The sequence below is a fragment of the Lissotriton helveticus genome, chromosome 2_1, assembly GCF_964261635.1.
Source record: "Lissotriton helveticus chromosome 2_1, aLisHel1.1, whole genome shotgun sequence".
Taxonomy (NCBI): Eukaryota; Metazoa; Chordata; class Amphibia; order Caudata; family Salamandridae; genus Lissotriton; species Lissotriton helveticus.
In genome coordinates, this window is record NC_136059.1 from 1,507,184,468 (window position 1) to 1,507,211,367 (window position 26,900).

Sequence of the window (26,900 nt, forward strand, 5' to 3'; positions counted from 1 at the left end):
TACATTTGAGGGGAAAGTACCAGCCCTTCTCTGAAGCAAACAGATATTTTAAATCGCGAGTACCTGCACGTCTGTATTTCCATTTTAAGCACTGCAGTAGAGGAAGGCTAGAAAGAAAGTGGCAGGAGGATAAACAAGAAAGCGGCAGGCAGATAAACAAGGGAGCGGCTGCATATACTATGGTGAAGACTTGGTACACTGTGAGATTCTAAAGCATCACAAAGTAGCAAGAACATGATCATCTCTGAAAAGGCGTGGGGGAAGGACATGAGCGGTGGCGCCAAGAGCAACAGAGCAGACAACTGCACGCCGAGCTGTGTCCCGCAGCAACCCGGGCAGGGAGTGACAGCCCCGGAGTCGCAATCCGCACTAACTGGTTCCTGTTTATTTTACAAGCACTACATTTGTGTCACACGGTGTGTGCGCCATTGTGTGAACGGTCACCTGAGAGGCCTCGATTGTGCCACACTACTTTGAAAGGTGGAAGGCGAAGGGCAGGAGGAGGGACGGGCAGGGATGAGAAAGGAACGGTTGTAGGGAGTCTGAGGTGAGAGGGAAGGAGTTGGAGAGGGGGGATAGTAGAGACACAAGGGAAGTGGGCCAAGGAGCAGGATGAGTTACTAGCGCCTGCAGGGTGCGAAAGCGGATCTCCAGACCCTCGTCGGTCGCAGCTCCCGCTTCTGAAACAGGAAGGCCGTCCTGAAAAGAAACCGGGCACGTCACTGCTTGAAGCCTTGCCAGAAACCATTACTGTGTAATGATGGAGACCCTGTGATAAGGAATTACAACGCTAAGACACAACAGCAAGCAATTAACAAACATTAGCCTGCGCGGCCACGAAAGTGATGCTGCTGTGAAAGTGATCGTGATGCACTTAATGACCCGTGACGGAGGAAATACAGATAGCGGCTGCACGTGTGCACGCGTGCGTAACCGCAAGTTGAGGCAAACAAAAGCCTGTGGTAGCACTTTCAAAACCCACTTACTAAATGTCTAGCAGGACAGCGCATGCGCTGGCTCAGGCGAGACCTAACAAGTGTAATCTAGAACTGGAAAATTTTTAACATTCCAAAAAACTAAACTGAAGTCTAAAATATGTATCTGTTTTACCTTCATTTTGATACTCTACATCTAGCTCACTCCCACTGTTTGTTGAAACGTGTTCAGTACTGGTCCAACTGGTAAATGCTTTTCAGACTGCTTAAATTAAGAAATAATTGCCTAGCACAGTATACTCCAGTGCATGGCATGCAAATCCCTTTAGTCACAAGCATTTTTGTGGTCTGGTGCCCCCCTAACTGCAGGGAGCGACATGATAAAACAAAGGTGCATATTTGGTTCAACTTTGACATCATCTAACAAAACAGTATACCCTGGAAGTGCTGGCCTGCTACTGACGCCAGGATAGGTCTTTGGCTCCTGGGATCATCTACCACCTGGGTTTTGTCTGTTTGTCAAAGGCAGCCTGGAAGCCACATTGATACGTTTTCAACGTATTCTTTGCAAAAATGAAAGCCGTTAGAAGCTTACTTGGGAAAGACAGGCGTGTTTGTGGACAAATGTTCATGTTCTCAAGGTTTTCAGTTTCCAGGTTAAGCTTGTTGAGTGATGGAAGCTCGTGGGCAGAGTTAAAGATAGAAGAAAAACTACCATTGGTTACAGAGTAAGATAAAAGGAGTGGCCAGAAAGGTTTATGGTCTGCAGGCATTGATCTCAAATGTCCAACAGGGACTGGATCGTTGACAAAAGGTGAAAGTTTTATAAATTGCAAAATGAAAGTAAAGGTAACAACAGTAAGATAGTGCCAGATCAGGGTGAACCAGGGTTTTAATTGCTTCTCTTATACATACAAACAGATTCTAGTCACTGTTACAAGTAAAATTGAGTGGTGTATTTCATTCAATTTGGCAAAGAGGGAACGTAGAACTTAGGTGTGAGGGGAGAGTGCAGGCAGTGATGAATACTTTGGCTATTAGGTTCCCTACCGCTCCTTAAATTTAGAGTCAGAAACTGGGGTTTATTGTGATTTGCGGATTAGCACTGTTGCCATGGTCATCCATGCTGCGGGACATTTTCAAGGTCTGTTTCGAGCAAATGCAGTTGGCTTCCTCCTTTGTGAACAATGTTTTGTTCTAACAGTGGCTGCTTGTATATTTCTAGACCCCTCTGGTGCCAGTTTCGTTTAATTGACTGAAGTTCCTGAACTCTCTGACCTTCCTTGCACGCCCATGCTGTCCACCTTCCCTCTTCACCACCAGGAGGGATTTCCAAAGCAGATTTCTTACTTGGAATTTAAAGGCTACAATGGTTCTAGGGGATTGAAGTAAGGCATCAAGTAGTCCAAGAAATTGGGGGTGCCCATAAAGTGTGATATGTGGAAGATGATGCTCTGGACGAAATCGTACTCATCCCTGGTAGTGAGCATGAATTATGACATGAAGCACAGATCAGTACTGCATAAGATGCCTGGGTGACCACCCATCCCCCAGCAGTCATTTGTCGTTGCTACAGACATTAGGCCCAGCAAGAAGCTTGTTTCCTCAGAATTTGGGCTATTGGATGGTAGTGGTCACATTCCTTGGCGCAATACAATGGGAGATCAGACATTCAGCTCTGCAACTGCACTAAATGATGGAAGATGCTATTCTGATGTTATGCAAGAATTAGTTACTATCATTGACTGATTTGTACATTTTCTATTAAAGTAACTTTAAGGTGTGTTCATATGTTATGTAGTAAAAAGAAATAAGTTTATTAAGAATATAGCCCACTAAACTATAAATAAAGAACATAAAAGCCTATGTTACAACATTAAAAAGGAGTTAAATACATAAGTTAATAAACATATATTAAAATATACTGAAGTCTTGGTTTTGTCCGTATTAATCACCTATATTTTCTTATTGCAGTATTCGGTAAAGGACTCCGATTTTCTTTGTAGTCCCGCTGGAGCAACGGCTATAATTACTAAATCATCCGCATATAGCAAACCGGGGATGTGGTAACCTGCCATTTAGGGAGAGAATGCTCTCACATTTGCCAAAATGCGGAATAGCTCTGATCTACAAAGGACAAACAAAATGGGTGCCAATACGCAACCCTGGCATAAGCCATTGTTGAACAATATTTTTGGGGACAGTTTGCCTTCATGATTTAAGTCGACCGTTGCCCAATTGCCGCAATTCATTTCCTTCAGAATATTTAATATCCCTGCATTGATTTTTACATTTTTTTTTTAATGTATATTTTTATTGATTATAACACAAGAGTAAAAATGCACATAACGGGTGTCATTTGGAGGGACATATTACAGCGGTGAACGGGCAAAGGAATCGAGGAAATACATTACAATTATAGGCATCTGAAAAATATCAATACCAGCTTAGAGCTGAGGCAAAACAATGCGATACAGATAACCATAAGCAAACCTTATCAGAGCCCGCCCACCAGGAATACAGGATACGCAAATTGAACACTCGACACCCGGATATGAGGGGCAAAAAGATCAGGAGAATATGCCACATCTCTTGTGAAGAAGGGAAAGGGGAATAGAAAGGTCATAGAACAAAATAAAGGGGGGAAAAAAAAAAACCCTCAACCCCCCACCCTGCACCCCTGCAGATGGCTACGACCTAACCCCACTAGCAGCGTGCCTGTCGCCCCCTAAACTACACCCCAAGGAAGGGAATAGATGGATGAGGAGATGTACTACAAGACGATACGAGCTCCCGGACTCCCCTCCCCCCCGCCAAAAGCAGACATCCCCTACCGTGGTGTTAAGCAAGTTGTAACAGACTAATAAGCAAACCAATAGGGGAGCCACCAACAAAGAAAAGACCGTCCCGCCCAGCCCCCGACACCACAGAGGCAGCAAATCCCTTTTCGATCGCAGCAGTCACACCAAACCCAGACGATAAGAATTCCATCTGGCCCGCACTCCCACAGATACAACCCAGCAGTGCCAAAAGAAAGTCACTGTACCGAATTCAAGTCAAATTCAGCCCTGGCCCTTACGATCCATTACACAAACCCCATCCAGGAGAACCAATATAGTAGCAAAAGAGTAAAAGCGTTGTTGAAAAAGGAGATCAATATAGCCTGAAAGAGTCAAAAAGGTTAAGTCTCGAAGTCTATCGGATACACGAAAGTCAATCCAAAAAATATTAGTGGAGCGCGTTCAATACAATCTTAAAAAGGGGGAGGAAAGAGGATCTAGACGGCCAGCAAACAGGAGCAAAGAAGGTTAATTTTATAACGTAGCAATAAGGAGTACGACAGGCTCAGCGACAACATAGAGGAATCCGGATCCCCAAAACAAATCATTGGCAACAAAAAGGCTAGAGGGCAGCAATGCAGGAGTATCAGCACTGTATACATCGGTATAAAAACAGGTGCGGTGAACACAAATCAATATGCAATTACTAACAACTTTGCACACCCACCACCCAGCAGCACATTGGAAATAGAACAAAGGGGCCGGAATAGCGACATCACCAAGACTGACCCGTCATACTAACCTTAGGAGAGAAGGAAAAAAGGGGGGGGGGGAGAGGGGGAGAAGAAAGAAGAGAGGGAAAGGAAAACACAGACTGAAAGAGAAAAATGCCTCGCCGAAACAAGCGCCCCGTAGCGAGGAACACATAAAAGAACAGGAATATTAGCAATGAGGAGGGCATGGGAGTCGCAATGGAAAGCAGCAGAACTATGAAAAGAAGAACAGCGACGTTACAGACCCCACCCCAACAATACCAAGGAAGGCAAGGACAGACGCAGCACTCCAATAAAGAGACACAAAAGGGCCATAGAACTGAAGAAAATAAAACATCAAAGAAGACCCAACCCACCCATCCCACCCAGCACCCCTGCAGAAGGCTACGGCCTACCCTCCAAACAGCGCGCCTGTCGCCCTAAACCAGAACCCGAAATGTAGTAGAGACAAGAGAGAAGAGGAATAAAGAGACAAAAAGAAGAACATGAAAACAAAAATAATAAATGGGAGGGAGGAGCAAAAGAGCAGAAACAAATACGGTCGGCCACAGCTCTCCGCCCAACCATACAACCATAGTACGTGTGAATCAGAACGACACGACCTCGAGCGCCATAGAACTTACAGGGGGGTCTCCCACGGCACTATGAATATGAGCAACTGCGCCACGAATCCGTACACCAATAATCCACCGGGAGCCGTGCATCTCACCCCAGTCCTTTCCTAACCACAATTACCACCCACCACATGATAGTGTGAAGCGAGCAACACGATTCGAGGCAAGCACACAAATGAAAATAATTACGATAAAGACAGGCCAGGGAGGTCAGTCGGCAGGCAAGTGAACAAAAGTTCAAATAGGCAGTTCAAATGTCTCAGTAATAGCAACAAGGGCAGTAAAAGACAGGAGTTCAGTCTCGCCGTTCGAAGAAGCGGGGGTTTCCCAGCAAAATAGAAACAAGACCTCACCAAGGCAAAAACACGCTGCAGTTCACCATTTTTCTCAGGCATCCGGGGAGGATCGGGCCCCCGCACGACATCCAAGTCCCCAAACTCCAAACATCGAAGAGCAGGAGGTTCCAAAGCCACCGGCCTGCAGACCCGTCGATGAACAGCGGCAGCACCCCTCGTAGCGACCGAGGGGGGCGAGGCAGTGGCATCACTGAGACAAGAGGGGAGCATGAAGAAGCGTCCACCCAAGATGGCGGCGGACCGCAACGAGTCTCCAGGAGCACCGGGGGCCAAGGCCGCGTGCCAGGATCGCAGGGCATCAAGAACGTCTCCAATCGTAGGCTCGTGCACACATGTCCATGTCCCCGTGCAGTCCAGTAACCCAAGACCGCCATCACGAGGAAATCCACAGCCCAAGTCGTCGGCAGCCATTTTGTAAGTTCAGCCTCTTCACCACCCTCCGCGACTCCCGGGACAGTTCACAAATGCGGGCCTTTACAGATATCCAGGGGGTCCCAGCAATGGCTGCCTTGGTGCAGAAAGGAGAGCCGCCCAAGGCGGGGGGCCGCCCGTATTATCGCCGACGCTCCTCACAGACAGAGCCCGAGCGCGAGGGTCCAGGGTCGATGGACGGAGCAGCGGCGGGGGGACCCCTCCACACGATCAATCCACGGAGCACCGCGCCCCGCAACAGCCTCACGGCCGCCAAGGCAGGCCCGGATCAGGATCACCGGGATGTTCACACAACGGCTCTCGCCAGTGGCTCAGTCTCTCTCGGCCGGGGCCGACGGTCACCACAACGCCAGGCCGGATCCAATAGGCGAGGCCCCGGTCTCAGCACCACGAAGGCCCGGGTCCCCTCGGGGGGCACAACTTCGGAACCGCAGCACGCCGGAGCCCCCAGTTCAAACGGTGAGTAAGAACGAAATGTTGCGTTTCTATTTCTTCGAAAATAGGTCGTCTCTGGGCAGGATATGCAGCAGGATATGCGAGTCAGGCCAGAGGGTTGACGGAGCAGAGCTACAAGGCGACCATTACGCTCACGAGCTTGGCTCCTCCCTCAGATCCCCCTTTTTAAGTATTGGTTAGATAACTGCCCCTTTCCAACTTTGTCATAGTTCCAGAGGCTATCACTAACCTAAATGCTTGATAGAATATGGAGGCCCACCAATCGCTATTAATCTGGATAGGCACAGGTGGCAAGTAATCTGGGCCTGATGCCCTTGTCAACCTCCCAAGTAGTGATTGTAGTGACTCCATATACTATTAAAATGTCCTCATCATATGTATATTCTGTAGTAAAATAATTAGTATACCCATTACCATATCTCTGTTCAAGAAATTCTATCTACTTAATTTGGGGGATCACACAGTTAGCTTTTATAATATCCAAGCCTGAGCCATCTTGCACTATTATCCAGAACTTTTTTGCATTTTTAGAGTGAATCACCTTTATCATCTCTTTTCACTTTCTTCCCCAAAATTAGCTTTTTCCCTGCTTCATTAATACCTTATATTCCTCTTTGACCCTACCAAACTCCTTATATTCCTCTTTGACCCTAGCGAACTCGCTCTTCCGGTAACTATCTGAAGAATCCTCTTTCCCCAATCTAATTTTTCTCCATTTCCTCTTTACCATGTTACTCCTTTCTTTTTCTGATAGGATTTTATAATGTTTGCACATTGTGCTTTGCTATATTCATCCTTCAGGCAGTCCACTACTCTTATCATAAATTCATTATACCAATTACAAAAAAGTCCTCTTGATAGTCTTAATACATCAATTTCTATATAAACATGTAATTGGGCAAGTAGCTGAATTTGTTTTTCTCAAAGAAAGACTATGCCTCTTCTGGAACATTCCACCAAGAGTGTGGGGGTAGGGGGTGATCTGGTGCCCTTACCTATTTCGGGTCTGAAATGCATGCTTAGAGGGGAGTGATTGTAGGAGAGTAGGGTCTGCTTCCTATGGTTACCCCCACTTTTTACTGTGATTCTCTGTTTTTTCAACTTTAGTATGGCTTTGGCCCTGCTAATCAGGCCCACAGCCTAGCTGTTCTCTCTCTAAATTGATACCATGTAGTTTAGGTACATACCAGATTGGTTACTGGGTCACCCTTGTGAGCCCCTGTATAGTGTACCCAGGGCATAGGTGCACCCTAGGCCTACCAGGGGCTGCAGCATGTATTGTGCCAACCCTGGTTAGCCTTCCAAACTGACACCACAGGTCTGTTCCTACAGCCTGGGTAAGGTGGTGTAATCACCCCTTACTTAGATATAGTATACCTATATCTATATACATATATAGACACATATACAGCTATAAGCCACTCCTAAGGCAGACCTCGACAATCCTGGAGGTAGAGTGCTTGGTTTTATGTGAGAGGGTGCTCTAGCATGAGCTGAGCCCCTCTGCAGCTTTCGGAACCATCTCCTTATAGCTGTTCTATGATATAGCCATACCATATACTCTTAAGTGCATTATAATCCTCGCGGTTAATGCTAACTTTTGGTATCAAAACATGTTGTGTAAGGTGTCAAACACTTTGGAATACTACCCTACCTCATCCCCCCACCCCCGCGCCAGTTCTGGCGGCGGGGATAGCATTCCACCCTTCTAGAGGGAGAAGACATGTAGTTACTGGTATACCCGGTTAAAGTTAAACAGAGCCCCAGCATCACAAAATGGATGCTGCTGCCACAGACACAAGTCTGCCCTCCTGCTGCTGGACGAAACTCCGGCAGGGGAGGCTTGGACAATAGGTTTCCTGTCTTGGGAGGTGCTGGCACCTCCCCAGACAGGGTTTAGTGTATTGGGGACGAGTGGGTTGCATTCAGTGAATGCTTTTCAGACACTGCTTGGGGCACACAAGGTGCTCCATGTATTTCCGAGTTCAAACCGGTTGCGGGGGCACTCAGCCCCAGCTCTGGCACAAAACTGGACGAAGGGAAAGGGTGTGACCACCCCCTCCCCAGGTCCACCCATAGGAGGGACCTTAGAGTTAGTCCAACCCCCAAACTTACTATAAGTATAGAACCCCAGTCCCTAGGACTTTAGATGACCCTGGACGAAACTCTGAAACATATATCCTGGACCTTCAACATTCCATTTTGACTGGAAGACGGAAGACATCTCCCTTGTGGTCAAGGAGTGACCACCCTGTTCAAACAGGCACCATCAGCAACTTTGCCGGTCTGCATTTTCATAGCTCCCTCCAGATCCCGAGAAATCTGCGACACAGGACACGGACTTCCAGACATCTCTGACCCCGACTTTCCCTCACAACAAAGCTGAGACCCGTGGCGGGCACGAGCGATGTGGGACCAGAACTCCTGGACATCCTGCATTTTGCAAGCTGCAACTACTTCCCGAGGTATCCCAAAGTTGTGCATTGGGGTGCTTGAAGCCACATCCCCAAGCACCATTTGTACCGAAGCTCAGAGGCCCACACTCCACAAGTGTCCCGTGGGCCCGCTTTGTGCATTTCCACTTACGCGTCTTCGCGGTTCCTGGCCTGTTGGCTAGTGAGCCTCCAAGAAGACCAATCTTGAATCAAACTTGCTTTCCTGGTTGCTCCAGGCTTGCTCCAGCTTCCCTGCAAAGGAGAAACGCCACAGACCTTGCTGGTCTGCACCAAAGCCAATCTCGACATCCTGCGTGGGTTGCGTTTGCCAAGGCTTGTTGGGTCCAATCCGGATACTGACACCACAGTCCACTAGATCCTTCGTGAGACAGCTCGAATCCAGCTCCTGGTTGTCGTCGACGCCTCCTGGGCCTCGTGGCTGAAGAGACAAGCTTCACCTTTTCACCTGAAATCACCTGACATCTGGTGGCATCTTTCTATTGCCGCCCTGGTCACTGGCTAGTGGCCCAGACTCTGTCTCCTCTGCTTTCAGGTTCTTCAGATCTTCGATCCACCCTTGGATCCACCAGGAAACTTTTCCTCTGGTCGCCTGCAGCACTTCTTCGCAGCTCTCCATTGGAATCGACGACGAAACCCGACACCAAAAGACACCTATGCACCCGGCTTCCGTGGGTGAGGTAACACGAGTACTCTGGTAGTCTCGAGGGCATTGGCCCTCCAAGTGTCTAAGTCTAAAAGGGTTCCATCGTAGTTAACCTAGAAGTGTCCTTAAATTGTAAATTTGTAACTTGTTTGTTTCCCATAGAACGTCAATGGTAACCCATGGCTGTGTTTAGACACTGCACGCGTCTCCCGTGGGCCTCCTACTTCCTAAGCCTTGGTTGTTCCAAGAAGCCCCAGCGCTTCCCCAGGTCCTAGGCATGCTTTCTATCCCAGACGTGGTTCTTATACCACTATTTTAGTATATGGTTTGTGAGGCCCCTAGGGCATAACGTATATGGTGCAACTTATCGTATGCTAATTAAGTTCCTTGTATTGTATTTTTGCCTCTGACCTCATAAAGAGTCCAGAGGGGTTGTGTTTAGAATAAATACATATATATTTGATATATACCTTGTGTGGTGTGCTTTCATTTGGTACTCAGGGGATTATAATTGGTAAAACAACTAACTTAATCCGTTCTCTGAAGTCTTAGCCTGAAGACTGCTCGCCATTGCTACCCCTAGGACAGCTTTCTATAAGGTTGACTTTACAACTGCCATCAATAAGGGTCGATTGGACTGGTGCAAGGTGCCCACTAGAATAGTGGACATCATATACCAGGCCACCTTCTCACATTGGTGGCAGCGGTGGGAAAAGAGCTTGCATTGTTTTACCAAATAATCTTGAACAGGCGGGCAACTAGAGCCAAATTTCAGGGGGGGGGGGACTGAAGAATGTTTGGGGGGGGGGGCTACTTCTTCCGAACTTAGACAGAGTGGCTGTAAGAAGGGGTGAACACACAACAAAAGCCTCATTTACAACTAAATGGTCTTTAAAAGACCTGTTAAGTACTCGGGAGCGGCTGCAATTAGATGCTCACCAGCCCGTGAAGCTGTCTTTGCCCGGGCTGACACACACGACGGGGGGGGAGAGGGGGCTGAAGCCCCGTGAGCCCAATGGGTGTTGCGCGTCTGATCTTGAGAATACCATTTGAAAAATCAAATCAAGGTACCTGTAGGTACATATAAATCAAGTCTTATAATACATAAGTTCTACTGAACTTAGCAGTTGTAGGTGGTAAGGGCTTAGCACACCCTGACTTCTAGAGAGGTTCTAGTAGGTAACAAGTAGTGTAGGTAGGTGCACACACCACACCTCACTAGTCATGGCTTTAAAGGCAGGAGCTAGTGGCTCACTGCCAGTGGTCAGCAAAGAGCCGATATCTAAATATGACACATTCACTTTCCAAGAATCGAGAGGATTGTGTGTCATAAGAAAATTAAAGGAAGGACAGAGTCCAACCACCCAGCACCCGGTAGATCTTTTAGTGGCAGATGACTTGGAAAATGCATCAGACCCAGATACAAATGGTAGCAAGGAGGGGGGCCATCCTTCATCAGAAGAGGATCCTAGTGGGGGAGCCCCACTGGACTCTGATGATGATGTAGGCCAGGAAGAGGTTAATGAACCTGACCTGGAAAACACAGGACTACCTGAGGGTGGAGAGGGCCTAGGAAGGCCTCCCTGTATCCCTCCATGTAGGCCTAATGGTGTACTCAGAAGGCACAGGTCTCTCTCAGGAGAGTCTGGGCATTCTGATTCATCAGTAGGGTCCTCTGCCTCAGCTCACAGGAGGCGAACATGCCCTGAGAGAAGAGAGCATGAAGCTAGAATGAGAGAAGTCAAACTTAGGATCAAGAGACAACAAGTTGCCCTTGAGAAAGAGACCCCGGCTCTTGAAAGAGAGAGGAAATTGTGTGGGCTAGACCCCACTGGTGGGAGCAATATCCGTAGTGGTAGGGATAGGTCTCATGACCATAGAAACCTGAACAAGATTGTCCCTCCCTATCAGATTGGGGATGACATCCACAAGTGGATAACTGCTTTGGAGAGGGCCTGCAAAGTACAGCAGGTACCCCAGAGTCAGTGGGCAGCAATCTTGTGGCTCTCCTTTGCAGACAAAGGTAGAGACAAGCTCATCGCTGTCAGAGAAGAGGATGCTGACGACTACAATGTCCTGAAGGGTGCTCTAATAGATCGGTTTGGCCTAACCACTGACCAGTATAGGTTGCTGTTCAGAGATACCCAGAAAACACAGATTCAGGACTGGACAGATGTTGTAGATTGTGCTGCTAAGGCTCTGGAAGGCTGGTTACTGGGCAGTAAAGTGACTATACAGGATTGTATAACCTTATAATGAGAGAACAGATTCTTAACCACTTCCGTGCTCATGACGAGCTGAGCTCGTCATGAGTTGCACCGCTCGCATGCTCATGACGAGCTCAGCTCGTCATGTAACGCGGCTTTTAGAAAAAAGCCGCACAGTGCAAAAATAACCGCCGCACGCATGCGGTTAATAATTGTCAGAACCAGTTATTGCATCAACACCTGGTTGACTCTGATTTGACCCTGATTTGACCTCTCCACAAGAATTGGGTAAGAGGGCAGACAAATGGGTCAGAACAAGGGTGAAGCAGAAGGTACAGAACCAAGGTGGTGACCAGAAGAGGCAAGACCAAAAGGGAGGGGAGAAAGCAAAAGACCAGAAGTCTTCTCAAGGTCCCCAAAAAGCTTCTAATGGTGGGGGTTCCCAACACTCCAAAAAGAAAGAAGGTCCAAAGAAACCTTGGTGCAAGATTTGTAAAGTTAATACTCACTGGACCAGTGATTGCGCCAAGAAGGAGACTGCTCCAACCACCATTGCCCCTAAGGCAACTGTTCCCTCTAGTTCAGCTCCAAGTGGTGGTTCTCAACAGAAGGGTGTAGTACGGTTAACCCTGGGAACTGAGACGGACTCTGGCCCAGTCAGAGTACCAACTCAAGCTGTTTTGATCTGTGATGAAGGCATGGATATGTCCTTTCCCGTGAGGCCCAATAACTTGGGCAAGTACAGACAAACTCCTTTAGTCAATGAAAAAGAGGCTCAGGCCTACAGGGACACTGGGGCTAGTGTCACCATGGTGATACCTGACTTTGTGGCCCTGGACAGATCATACTAGGTGAAACTTACCTAGTGACAAATGCTAGCAATGTCACTACTACACATGAGATGCCAGTTGTTAATTTCTCCTGGGGAGGGGTAACTGGCCTTAAGAAGGTTGTTAGTTCAGACCTCCCTGTAAAATGTTTGCTTGGCAATGACGTAGAGACTTCAGCCTGGTCTGAAGTGGAGTTCAGGACACATGCAGAAATGCTTGGCATCTCAGCACATGTGCTTGCTGTGACTAGGTCACAGGTCAAAAATTGCAACACTGAACAGGCACTGGATTCTGGAATAATGGACCAGTTGGCTACCAGGAAAAGGAGCAATTGGGTTAAGGCTGTGCCTTCCCCCTGCCTCAGGATGAGGTTCATCCTTCCGAGGAAGCTGATTGTGGGCCTGAAGAAGGAACTGTCCTAGAAGAGCTTCAGCCTGATCCGGTTGAGTTTCTTGGGACAGGGGGACCTTCCAGGGCAGATCTGAGGCAGGCGCAGTTGGACTGCCCTTCTCTTGAACCCCTCGGACAGCAAGCTGCTGCTGAGGCTGCAGGGAATGCTAGCGGAACCCATAAAGTTTATTTGGATGAAGGGCTCCTGTATTCAGAGGCTATAGACCCCAAGCCTGGTGCTTCCAGGAGGTTGGTCACACCTTTGGCATTCAGGGGCTTCCTTTTGACACTAGCCCATGATATTCCCTTAGCAGGACATCTTGGCCAGAACAAAACTTGGGACAGGCTTGTCCCTCACTTTCACTGGCCCCACATGTCAGAAGACACAAAGGAGTTTTGTCGCTCCTGTGTCACCTGCCAAGCCAGTGGCAAAGCAGGTGGCTCTACAAAGGCCCCCCTGATACCACTACATGTGGTGGGGGGTCCCCTTGAAAGAGTTGGGATTGACATTGTTGGACCAATGGATCCCCAAACAGCCTCTGGGCACAGGTTTATTCTGGTGGTAGTGGATCATGCCACCAGATACCCAGAAGCTATTCCCCTTAGGACCACTACAGCACCTGTTGTGGCAAGAGCCCTCCTGGGAGTTTTCTCAAGAGTGAGTTTCCCTAAGGAGGTTGTATCAGATAGAGGTGCAAACTTCATGTCTAGTTACTGGACTACAATGTGGAAGGAGTGTGGAGTGAACTATAAGTTCACCACACCCTATCACCCACAATGCAATGGTCTAGTTGAAAGGTTCAACACGACCGTAAAAGGTATGATTAAGGGTCTCCCAGAAAAGCTCAGGCGGAGATGGGATATCCTGCCTTTTATTTGCTTACAGAGAGGTCCCCCAGAAGGGGGTTGGCTACAGCTCTTTTGAAATTCTGTTTGGGCATCCTGTAAGAGGACCCCTTTGTCTCGTGAAGGAAGGATGGGAGTTACCTCTCAAACTTCCCAAACAAGACATTGTGGACTATGTACGTAATCTCTGCTCCAGGATGGCTGAGTACATGAAAAAAGGCATCCAAAAACCTTGAGGCTATTCAGGAATCGCAAAAGGCCTGGCATGACCAAAAGGCTGTACTGACTGTTTACCAGCCAGGACAGAAAGTGTGGGTGTTGGAGCCTGTGGCCCCAGCAGCTCTCCAAGACAAGTGGAGTGGACCCCATACTATTGTTGAACAGAAGGGAGAAGTCACCTGGCAGCGCTACGCTCTGTGGCCTTCCCAAATACACCCTGGCTCCACTAAGGGCATCATTGAACACAGCAGCTAGACTGGTTACAGGCACCAAACGAAATGAGCACATATCCCCAGTCCTAAAATCTCTTAAATGGTTGCCCTACGAAGCACGAATTAAGTTAAAGATTGAGGTTCTGGTGCACAAAGCCCTTCACTTCAATACTCCCAGGTACCTTGTGCAAAAACTTGAGCTATCTTGTGGCGCAAGAGCCTCAAGAAGCGCCAATACTTTCCTCTTGAAACCACTCATCCTCAGCAAAAAGAGAACATGTCACAGAGCCTTCTCCAGCGCTGCCCCAAAGTTATGGAACTCTCTTCCACCGGAAGTACGCAGAATCTCCTCAACGGCAGTGTTCGAATTGGAAGCTAAAAGATTCCTTATGCATACATTTTTACCCTAATTGGGCTAGGCTCATCTGCTCGAAGACACGGTTTCCTTCGTCCATTGTACCATCATTTGTTGCTGCTCCTCTGTATCGCAGACTGTGACCCCCTTCATTGCCCTTTTATACCTGTTTTTTTGTATTACCCTCCGTGGTGCAATCATCAGGGTTCTGAGAGAGCAGGTCTGGGAGAGGGTCACCCTCTTCCTCCTGTCCTTCATCAGTAGCCATGAGCAAGCCGATGTCTGCCCTGTCAACATATTTATTTATTTATTTATAAAGTTTTATATAGCGCAAACAAGATCCCGAAGGATATCAGAGTGCTTTACAATAGGATGAAGGAATGACATAAATAAATAATTGTCAACAAGTAGGGGTAAAAAAAAAAAAAAAGACAAAAAAACAGGATTATTCGCAGATTCCAGGACAATTGCACCATGGTGGACTGGGTTGCTCCAACCACCCAGACTCAGGTCAGAGCTTTCTTGGGCCTGACTGGGTACTATAGGAGATTTGTCAAGGGGTATGGTTCCATTGTGACACCCCTGTATGACTTCTAAGAGAATGCCAAAGAAAGTTCAATGGACAGTCAGCTGTCAAAAGGCATTTGATGACCTGAAGCAGGTCATGTGCACTGCACCCATTCTGCAAAGTCCTAACTACTCCAAAGAATTCATTATCCAAACAGATGTTTCTGAGTTGGGGGTAGGGGCTGTGCTATCACAATTGAATGATGAAAGTCAAGACCAGCCAGAAGCTTTTATTAGCAGAAGGCTGACCCCTAGAGAGAAACGGTGGTCAGCTATTGAGAGGGAGGCATTTGCTGTGGTTTGGGCCCTGAAGAAGCTGAGGCCATACTTGTTTGGTACTCACTTCACAGTTCAGACAGACTGCAAGCCCCTCTTGTGGCTAAAACAGAAGAAGGGTGAAAATCCCAAACTGCTCAGGTGGTCCATTTCCCTAGGGGGGATGTACTATACAGTGGAACATAGACCTGGGAGTCACCATGCCAATGCAGATGGACTTTCCAGATATAGGCCACTCCTAAGGCAGACCTCGACAATCCTGGAAGTACCGTGATTGGTTTTATGTGAGAGGGTGCCCTAGCATGAGCTGAGCCCCTCTGCAGCTTTCAGAACCATCTCCTTATAGCTGTTCTATGATATAGCCATACCATATACTCTTAAGTGCATTATAATCCTCGCGGTTAATGCTGACTTTGGTTTGGCTTTATCAAAACAGGTCGTGCAAGGTGTCAAACACTTTGGAATACTACCCGCCCACCATTTCTGGCGGCGGGGGTAGCATTCCACCCTTCTATAGGGAGAAGACATGTAGTTACTGGTATACCTGGTTAAAGTTAAACAGAGCCCCAGCATCACAAAATGGATGCTGCTGCCACAGACACGAGTCTGCCCTCCTGCTGCTGGGCGAAACTGCGGCAGGGGAGGCTTGGACAATAGGTTTCCTGTCCAGGGAGGTGCTGGCACCTCCCCAGACAGGGTTTAGTGTATTGGGGCAGGGTGGGTTGCATTCAGTGAATGCTTTTCAGACACTGCCTGGGGCACACAAGGTGCTCCATGCATTTCCCAGTTCAAACCGGTTGCTAGGGCACTCAGCCCCAGCTCTGGCGTGAAACTGGACAAAGGGAAAGGGGTGTCCCCACCCCCTCCCCAGGTCCACCCATAGGAGGGACCTTAGAGTTAGTCCAACCCCTAAACTTACTATAAGTATAGAACCCCAGGCCCTAGGACTTTAGATTACCCTGGACGAAACTCTGAAACATATATCCTGGACCTTTGACATTCCATTCCGACTGGAAGACGGAAGACATCTCCCTTGTGGTCAAGGAGTGAGCACCCTTTTAAAACAGGCACCAACAGCAACTTTGCTGGTCTGCATTTTCGAGGCTCCCGCCGGATCCCGAAGAATCTGCGACACAGGACACGGACTTCCAGACATCTCTGACCCCGACCTTCGCTCACAGCAAAGCGGAGACCCGTGGTGGACACGAGAGATGTGGGACCGGAACTTCTGGACATCCTGCATTTTGCAAGCTGCGCCTACTTCTCGAGGTATCCCGAAGTTGTGCATTGGGGTACTTGAAGCCCTAGCACCAAGCACCATTTGCACCGAAGCTCAGAGGCCCACACTCCACGAGTGTCCCGTAGGCCCGCTTTGTGCATTTCCGCTTGACGCGTCTTCGCGGTTCCTGGCCCGTTGGCTAGTGAGCCCCCAAGAAGACCAATCTTGAATCAAACTTGCTTTCCTGGTTGCTCCAGGCTTGCTCCAGCTTCCCTGCAAAGGAGAAGCGCCACAGAACTTGCTGGTCTGCACCAAAGCCAATCTCGACATCCTGCGTGGGTTGCGTTTGCCAAGGCTTGTTGGGTCCAATCCGGATACCGACACCGCAGTCAACTAGATCCTTTGTAGGACAGCTCAAATCCAGCTCCTGGTTGTTGTCGACGCCTCCTGGGCCTCGTGGCTGAAGAGACCAGCTTCACCTTTAATCACCCGACATCTGGTGGCATCTTTCTATCGCTGCCCTGGTCACTGGCTAGTGGCCCAGACTCTGTCTCCTCTGCTTTCAGGTTATTCAGATCTTCGATACACCCTTGGATCCACCCAGACACTTTTCCTCTGGTCGCCTGCAGCACTTCTTCGCAGCTCTCCATTGGAATCGACAACGAAACCAGATACCAAAAGACACCTATGCACCCGGCTTCCGTGGGTGCGGTAACACGAGTACTCTGGTAGTCTCGAAGGTATTGGCCTTTCAAGTGTCTAAGTCTAAAAGGGTTCCATCGTAGTTAACCTAGAAGTGTCCTTAACCCCACCGCTGCTGCCGACGTTCAGCGGACGTCGCGCACTACCTCGATAGTGCTGCGCACGTCCGTTGAACGTCGCGGCCCCGCCAGCGCTATTTATTTATTTATTTATTTATTGTAGAGTTTTTTTATAGCGCGAACAAGACCCGTGGGTATCAGAGCGCTTAACATCGAAATAGATAACTCACACAAGTGTTGACATTACAAAGAACAAACAGATATGAGGTATATAATAGCATGAATGTGATTGTGTAAGCAATATAAATGCAAACAGAAGTACATGTGCAAACCGCATTAGGAAGTGGGGTAAAGCTAAGATTAACTCATATGCCATCTGCATCGAAAAGTGAGGTAGGCGATGGTCAGGTTTTGGCTTAACAAAAAGTTAATCTTTCCAGGAACAAAACCGTTAAGAGATAGATAATAGTGTGGCTATGACTATGTGAGACAGTATATATATGAAAACACAGACATCATGCAATTCACATTAATAGGTGGGGTAAGGCTTATATCATATGTCATATACCCCGACAGGAGTGAGGTAGGAGAAGGTAAGGTTTAGACTGTGAGATATAGATATATTATCACATCGCCCCTCAAGGCATTAGGTAAGGGTACATCTGCGTCTTATATAAAGCGCCAGTCTTGAGCCAAACAATTAGCTTTCATATTATTCAGGTTGGAGCTTCTCCTTCTGAGAGCAGCCCTAGATCAGCGTCTCTATGCAAGATATTTGCTCATCAAGAGGCTCTTCACTTCCCGCTTGAATGATGAAATATTGCGAATCTTCCTAATGCTTGGAGGAAGAGAATTCCAGATTCTAGGGGCAGTTCCAGAGAACGCTCTGTCGTAAGTCTTTTTCTTTCGGAATCTGGCTGGCCGCAATAGCAGTTCAACGGCACTCCGAGCTGGTCTGTCACCTCCAGATAACTTAATTTTCTTGGCTAGATATCTAGGAGTGTTGCAGTGAAGCGCTTTATGGGTGATACATGCTAACTTCATTTGTATTCTGGCTTCATAAGGAAGCCAGTTTAATGCTTTCAAGTGAGGGGATATAGGATCAAATTTCCTTGATCCTGTGATCAGTCTTGCCGCTGCGTGGAGGCAGGCTTTTAGCGGAGCTGTTGACATTTTTGGTAAACCTGCTAAGGTGGAGCAGCCATATTCAATCCTAGAGATAACAAGAGATTGGATTGCTAATTTTAGATCAGTTTCAGAGATGTAAGGTTTCATTTTCCTTAGGTAGTTAAGGTGGAAGCGGGCACTTTTAGCCATTGCATTAATATGAGCTTTCATGTCGAGGTTCTCGTCTAGGGTGATTCCAAGTGATTTCGCTGATTCGACTAGTGTTGGGGTGCAGTTTAGTGCAGACACTAGTTTGGTCCATTCCCTTATTTCCGAATGGCACCTAGGTGGTGAAATTAGAAGGAACTCTGTTTTGTGAGCGTTTAGCTTCAAGTGATTGGTGGATAACCATTGCAGTGCCCTTCTCAAGGACTCGTTCATCCGATCAATGTCTTCAACAGAGGCGACCTTTATGTAAATTTGCGTATCATCCGCATACATGTGGTAGGATATCTGAGATTCTCGGAGAATTTCTGTGAGTGGTTCGACATACAAATTAAACAGGTCTGGGGAAAGTGTCGATCCTTGCGGGACTCCTATTGAGTTGGGACATGGAGTTGAGGTAGAATGATTGACCAGGAATCTTTGTGTTCTGTTCCGTAAGAAGGAGTCGAACCATTTCAGCACATTTCCAGTTAATCCCATCCTATCTCGAAGTCTAGCCAGTAAGGCTTCGTGATTTACTGTGTCAAATGCAGATGACAGGTCCAGGAGAATCAGCAGGCACGCTCGATTTTGGTCTAGGGCTTGTAGCGCGTCGTCCACAATATGTAGTATAGCCGTTTCCGTGCTATGTCCTGCTCTGAATCCTGATTGGCAGTCATCTAGTAGTGAGAACTTGGAGATGTGTTGGCTTAGCTGACCCTGCACACATTTCTCGATTAGTTTGGCCAGTAGAGGGATGTTAGTCACTGGGCGGAAGTTATTCGGATCTGTTGCGTCCGCTGTAGGTTTTTTGATTATTATTCCAGTTTTGTAAATGGTTATGCATAGGTCTGCTCTGCATCTTATTGAAGATGCGGTCATTATTTTTGTTCCATGTGGGATGTTTTTCGTAGATTTTATGGAGAGCATTTTTGTGATGGCATTACGCCATTGAGCCGATTTCTTTGTGTAGAATATCAGGTCGTTCAATATTATGCCTTTAGCTATATTAAAATAAGGGTCGTAGAACAGTGTGTCCGGATTTTTTCTCAGGGTATTGTGTTTGAATTTTTTTGCAGCAGCTTTGGATAGTTTAGCAGGGTATTCTATTTTCAAGGCATTGGAGCCAGCCGCTGCTGGGTGCCTTTCATCCATCTTAATTCCGCGTTAAGTGGTCTTGAAGAGACTCTCCTCTGTTGATTCGTTAATTCAATTGCTCTTGTTAAGCTGAGTCTTAGGTATTCTGGTGTAACTTTTAGTTATTCCAATATGCCCACGGTTTCGATTGTCCTTTCTCTGTTTCCCTCAATTATCAGCTTCGATTGTCCTTTCTCAATTTCCCTCAATTATCAGCTTCCCTTTACTCCACCGATAAGGGACTGTGACATTCCTATCTCTATTTCTTGTCTCTCTGTGCAAATCTGTTCGTCACTATTTGTCTGATCTGGCCGCCATCTTAGGGTCAGGCATGCCGTATCAGTCTCACAGCTTCTGTTTTATGAGGATTCCCCGGTAGCCGTGTGTAATCAGATGGGGAGACCTTCTCTGTCCTGCCCTCCCTTCTGCTGGAAACACCGACTGGGAGATCCAGAGCCTCTTTCGTATTTAACGTTCCGCACTAGCGCAGAACATTCAGCGCAGGCAAGGGGTTACCCGTGGCTGTGTTTAGACACTGCACGCGTCTCCTGTGGGCCTCCTACTTCCTAACCTTTGGCTGTTCCTAGAAGCCCCAGCGATTTCCCCAGGCCCTAGGCCTGCTTTCTATCCCAGACGTGGTTCTTATACCACTATTTTAGTACATGGTTTGCGAGGCCCCTAGGGATTAACGTATACTGTGCAACTTATCGTATGGTAATTTAGTTCCTTGTATTGTACTTTTACCTCTGACCTCATAAAGAGTCCAGAGGGGTTGTGTTTAGAATAAATACATATATATTTGATATATACCTTGTGTGGTGTGCTTTCATTTGGTACTCAAGGGATTATAATTGGTACAACAACTAGTTTAATTCGCTCTCTGAAGTCTTAGCCTGAAGACTGCTCGCCATTGCTACCCCTAGGATAGCTTTCTATAAGGTTGACTTTACAACCACCATCAATAGGGGTCGATTGGACTGGTGCAAGGTGCCCACTAGAATAGTGGACATCATATACTAGGCCAACTTCTCACAGTGATCACTCCCAGTTTCTTGTAAAACCCTCAAATGTAATACAAGGTTAAAATTCCATATAAGAATATATACAATCAATGGGATGTCCTATTTTTCTACTCTGTGTTCTTTTTCCAGAATATCACCTTAGAATCTCCTATTCAAGCACACCAGCCCCAAATTGACTAGCGTCTCATTACATTTTCTGTCAAAACTTGACTTTTTTTTAATGATTAAGAACTGTTTGGGGTATGTCATAACCCAAAGCAACACCACCAAAACATCTTTTTCACATATTATGTGTTAAAGTCACCCATAAGTAAACCAAACTAAGCAAAGGCATGCGTCAGTAAAGTACATGGGTCTTTCTCTAATTTGGTTACCTGAATCTCATTATATATCATACTTGTCAAGCCTAATCCGATCAAGAAGTCCGTTTGGATCTTGAGACAGTTTATGATGATACTTTTTTGTTTTAACTCCACGAATCAACTCGCGTTTGCTTCATAGGCATATTAAGTCTTACTGGGAGAGGGAATAACGACAGATACCCCCTCTGAGTGCAGGATGCACGTCCTACGACTGAACAGCACTACTACTGTCGATCAAATAAGTATAATGAGATGTAATGTGATTTTGTTGCAAAACTGTTAATAAAAATAAACAAAACAACAAAAAAAAGTCTTACTGGGAGAGGGAAGATGGATCATTGAACTATTATATTCCCCCCCTCCTCCTCTACCCCACTTACTCGGGTTGAATTGACCACTGTTCTTTCTGTCTGTTTTGGAAAAGAACACAGTTTGTGCAATTTCCAAGTCCATAACCTAGCATTGTGTGCCCTGAAAGAAATTCAATTTTTTTTCATAGGTTTATTTAATAAGCAGCTGGCTTGAATTCTTCCATAAAATTTTTATCGCAGCTTATTATAAGAGAATTATGCATTTTCGGGGAGGTGTGGTTTTTTAAAAATTTTTTTTATACATCACAGATTTGAACCAACAGCTTTATTGTGGTCTGTGCGGAACTCTTCCAAATGTGAGCCTCAGTAACAGGTACCGAGAAATCCAATTTCTTCTATTTTGATTGTGAAATTCTTATGTAGTATTTTTAGAACTTGAGGTTGCAGAAGTAGAATTCTACCTAAATAAAAAAAAATCTTCTGCTGAAACCTTGCTTAATTTTATTAATGATTTTGCTTCCTTAACACTTGAATAAGCATGTTATTTGAGATGCATCCTAGGTGGGTATTTGGACCTCAGCCTGCAGTACTAATGAACGCCTGGGTTCATTTAAAACTACAAGGTTAAGGTGCATGTGTGTACAGTATTCATTGGGCTGGTGTTTCTCGCAGAGGTATATACAATGACTTCATTTTTCCGTACCAAAAAAAACGGGCTTCAATAACATAGCGTGACATCACCTAACCTAATGTGAGGCTAGAGCACAAAATAAATAACACACCATACCACTACACTCAATATGATTCAACTCCACATAATTATATACGCGCTTAAGTTATACATAAAGGCCCTAATTACTTTTTGATTGAGAATGGGCATGTTCTCTGATTTTAAGTGTTGCCGCAAGATGAGCATCTACTTCAGCGTATGATAAAGGGAGAACATTTCAGTGAAATCTAGTATTTAAGAAGGTCTCAAATTAAATAATGTAGTTGGTCAATAATGGTTCGAAAAAGCCCTTGATTTTATCCACATACATGTCTATGGTTTGGGGGCATAGGGTCTCTTTCTATGTGTTTGTACATACAGGAGTATAAGGTAGCTACATTCTATGAATTCAAGCACTGCCGAATAGCTGAGTTACTGTGGATTTGGATGCAATACCCTGTTTGCATGCTGGTTGCGCAAACTGAAATGCAAAGGTAGTTTTATTGCAGAGATACATTAAGACTTCCTTTAGGTAGGAAAACCATCGTAGCCAGGTTGGCGCCATCAAACTTACTTTTCTGAAACTGGGATGGTGCAATGAGCTAAAAAACGGTGTTGGATCTAGCCCTGATCTCTTGACTGGGTGAGAGATTCTGCTTAATTCAGAGACTCTGTCCATCACCACCCCCTGTTGTTTAATTATCAAACTTACTGGCACAGATGTCTGCCACATCCTGCATGCCACATAAGGTGGCAGGAAACTGGTATCTGCAGTTCGAGGTAAGATTTTGGCTTGGTACCAACAGATCTATAAAGTATGGTTAATGATAAAATATCATAACCCTACCGAACGCACTGCTATACTACGTGTTTGACTACCTTTCCTGTTATCAAAAAATACTTCGTACCATTTTGAAAACTGTTATAACATTTTCTTATTTATTTGAATAGTTTTGATTTTCTGATGATTCTTCAATGTTAATTAATAGATCATTACAATCAAATCATCATTACCGAAGTTGCACTAATCATACATTGTATTTTACATTATACAAATGTTATTAACATTTATCGGCGATTGTTGTGATGGTTGGCCCGATGCATTTCGGGACCGTTGTCCCTTCTTCAGGGGCCTCTACAAAAAAATGGTGAACATTAATTCGTTAAAACAACATATCACACTTGATTAAATATATCAGCTTATACATATGATAGCCACTTAAAGGTTTTGAGTTCGCCACCTTTGTTACTAACTTTTTATTAACGAGATTTCTTAAATTCAAATCTAATTGGTCTCTACATACAAAACAACTTCATGCGTTCATGAATAGCGTTACTTTGACATACACATTGCATTTTTCAATTTATGAACCCTCATTGATCAATGTGTGTGGAGCTTATGCTTTCTATAGAACTTAATGTAAAGGGCGTATCGGTTTAAACTAGAAACATCTAGGATGTGTACTTGTGAAATCTGATGCTCAATAAACCCAAGGTAATGGTCACGGTCATGTTCCCTAGGTTTAAACTTCAGAGTAGTGTAAACACCATGAGTTTAAATAAAGCACTCACTTATTTATATTTCGTAAATCCTCTCGTAAAAAAATCACACTGACTGCAGCTTTCCTCGTGTCTGTGAATAAAAAGAGTAGATGGACTACTAAGGCCAAACTAACGGCAGAACGTCATGATAAACCACGCATTGAAAAACCCAAGTGAGATTAAACGTCCGTGAAATACCTTAAAGTGTGCAAGTCGATCGTGATCTGGAATAAAAATAAACGAGCATTACTACGGGGAAACCCGCTATTATAAAAAACTCAATGTCTCCTACGTTTCTCATTAGAAGCACTCACCTATAGGGAGTCTGTATATCACTTTGTACAACGCGTATCGCCAATATTCCATTTCCGGGATCCTAAGAAGTCAGACCCAAGTTCTCGCGCATTATAAAGCCTAACAGGAACTAAAACGATGCTGAGCAAACGATCACGGATAGCCGGTCAATGCGTCGGGCATTTTAAAGTGTCAAACGTGCTGATGTGTTAAACGAAACAATGACTCGAATTCTAAAGATCCATGTATAGGAGGAGCTTTAGATGATAATTACGAACTGTTCTAACTGTGGATAACGTTTCTTCGATGTTCTAAGACAGGAGTAGAAACATTCTGTACTCATAATACAATGCATCATAAACCTTGAAAACCCCCAGTAGGAAAACGATGAATGAAATGTGCAATACCTGTGCGAAATTATGAAGATAAACAAATACTGAGGCAAATAATAAATGTGTGTCAAGGTCTCAGTGTATACTAATGTGTATATTCACAATAAATAATGGGTGACCATGAATGTGGAACCGATATGACAGGATTGCAAAATTAGAAAGTGGCATATTTAGAGGGTTCTTTCATGCTCATGGCACTTGTGTACATGGGATGAATACCAATATTAATTTCTTCAATGAAAATGAATATACAGCATTAGGCATTACAATATGAGTCATCCCTTCTTATATGGATTTACAAAAAACATCCTAAATCAAGTTTGTCATTTAAACCTAATGGTTCCAATGTTTGAAATTTTTTAATTAGCATAACTTCTCGTTGGGATAAGATCTTGCGACTGTCAGTCCCTTCTCTGATTTCTATTTTTTCAATGACCATAAACCGCACTTGGGATATATTATGTTTGTGTGTAATCCAATGTGCCGCCAGATTGGATTTGGTATTTTGATTCCGAATCATACTCTTATGTTCCCCTATTCGTACTTTGAGTTTTCTTTCTGTCTTGCCTATATACATTAGTCCGCTTGGACATTTTATGCAATAAATCACAAAGTTGGAATGCAATCAGCTGTAAATTTCAGAGTGAATTTATCTCCAGTCCTGGGATGGGTCACAAAAGTTTGTTGCATTACTTTATTGCAATGAATGCAATTATTGCACTTCCTCATTCCTTTATGCTGAACGCTGTCGCTCAATGATTTTTGTTTAAGTGGTTCTTGAAGGTTGCGACTTCTAGTATAGGCAAAAATCGGTTTGGTTTGAAAAATATTATTGAAATCTTCATCATTTTGAAGTAGTTCCCATCTTTTTTATATGATTTTCCTTATGCTGATGGCTTTAGTGGAGAACTTAGATACAAACACATTGCGTTTGGTAGTAATAGGTTTCATTTTGCTTTTCAGAAGTGTTTCACGGTTAATGGTTTTCACGCGTGCTTCAGCTTTCTCAATACAGTTAGCTGGATATATTCTGTCTTCAAATCTTTTCTTTAATCTACATGCATCGGGCCAACCATCACAACAATCGCCGATAAATGTTAATACCATTTGTATGATGTAAAATACAATGTATGATTAGTGCAACTTCGGTAATGATGATTTGATTGTAATGATCTATTAATTAACATTGAAGAATCATCAGAAAATCAAAACTATTCAAATAAATAAGAAAATGTTATGATAACAGTTTTCAAAATGGTACAAAGTGTTTTTTGATAACAGGAATAGTAGTCAAACACGTAGTATAGCAGTGCGTTCGGTAGGGTTATGATATTTTATCATTAACCATACTTTATAAAATCACCATTAACCTAGGGAAAGGCAGCCCTATGTTACCGAACAGCACGCTGAAGTAGGAAAACTTAACAAAAACAGCGATAAAAAAAAGTGTACAGCAAACTCCCTCAACACTACCCTAACCTCTACTCAAAACTGGTTAACTGAGAACCATCTCCTGCTAAACACCTCCAAAACGGAATTCCTGCTCATCTCCCCTCCCAACCACATCCCCAAGATAGACATGTGGTTGAGTCACCTCACTGCCTTCAACTGCACCCCTCTCATCATAGATTCAGCCAAATCGCTTGGAGTCACCATGGACAAGCACCTAAATATGAAAAATCATATCAGCAAGGTGTGTAAGGGAACAAACCACTTGATTATGACACTCAGAAAAATCAAACCTTTCCTTCCACAAAATGATTTCAAGGAGGTGCTCCAAGCGCTTGTCTTGCCGAGGCTTGACTATGGCAGCGCTACCGTCTGTGGCCTTCCCAAATACACCCTGGCTCCACTAAGGGCATCATTGAACACAGCAGCTAGACTGGTTACAGGCACCAAACGAAATGAGCACATATCCCCAGTCCTAAAATCTCTTAAATGGTTGCCCTACGAAGCACGAATTAAGTTAAAGATTGAGGTTCTGGTGCACAAAGCCCTTCACTTCAATACTCCCAGGTACCTTGTGCAAAAACTGGAGCTATCTTGTGGCGCAAGAGCCTCAAGAAGCGCCAATACTTTCCTCTTGAAACCACTCATCCTCAGCAAAAAGAGAACTTGTCACAGAGCCTTCTCCAGCGCTGCCCCAAAGTCATGGAACTCTCTTCCACCGGAAGTTCGCAGAATCTCCTCAACGGCGGTGTTCAAATTGGAAGCCAAAAGATTCCTTATGCATACATTCTTACCCTAATTGGGCTAGGCTCATCTGCTCGAAGACACTGTTTCCTTCGTCCATTGTACCATCATTTGTTGCTGCTCCTCTGTACCGCAGACTGTGACCCCCTTCATTGCCCTTTTATACCTGTTTTTTTGTATTACCCTCCATGGTGCAATTGTCCTGGAATCTGCGATTAATCCTGCTTTTTTGTCTTTTTTTTTTTTACCCCTACTTGTTGACAATTGTGTATTTGTCATTCCTTCATCCTATTGTAAAGC

At 45.3% G+C, this 26,900-nt stretch overlaps 1 protein-coding gene across 2 annotated transcripts in view; it reads left to right on the forward strand.

The window, feature by feature from the left end:
- The window catches only part of RUFY3 (RUN and FYVE domain containing 3), a 464,645-nt gene that overhangs the window by 375,953 nt on the left and 61,792 nt on the right, over positions 1 to 26,900 (forward strand). For both annotated transcript variants that reach the window (XR_013607158.1, XR_013607157.1), the window contains exon 18: positions 21,780 to 21,843. The gene's annotated coding sequence lies outside the window, so the exon portion shown is untranslated. The remainder of the gene's footprint in view (positions 1 to 21,779; positions 21,844 to 26,900) is intronic.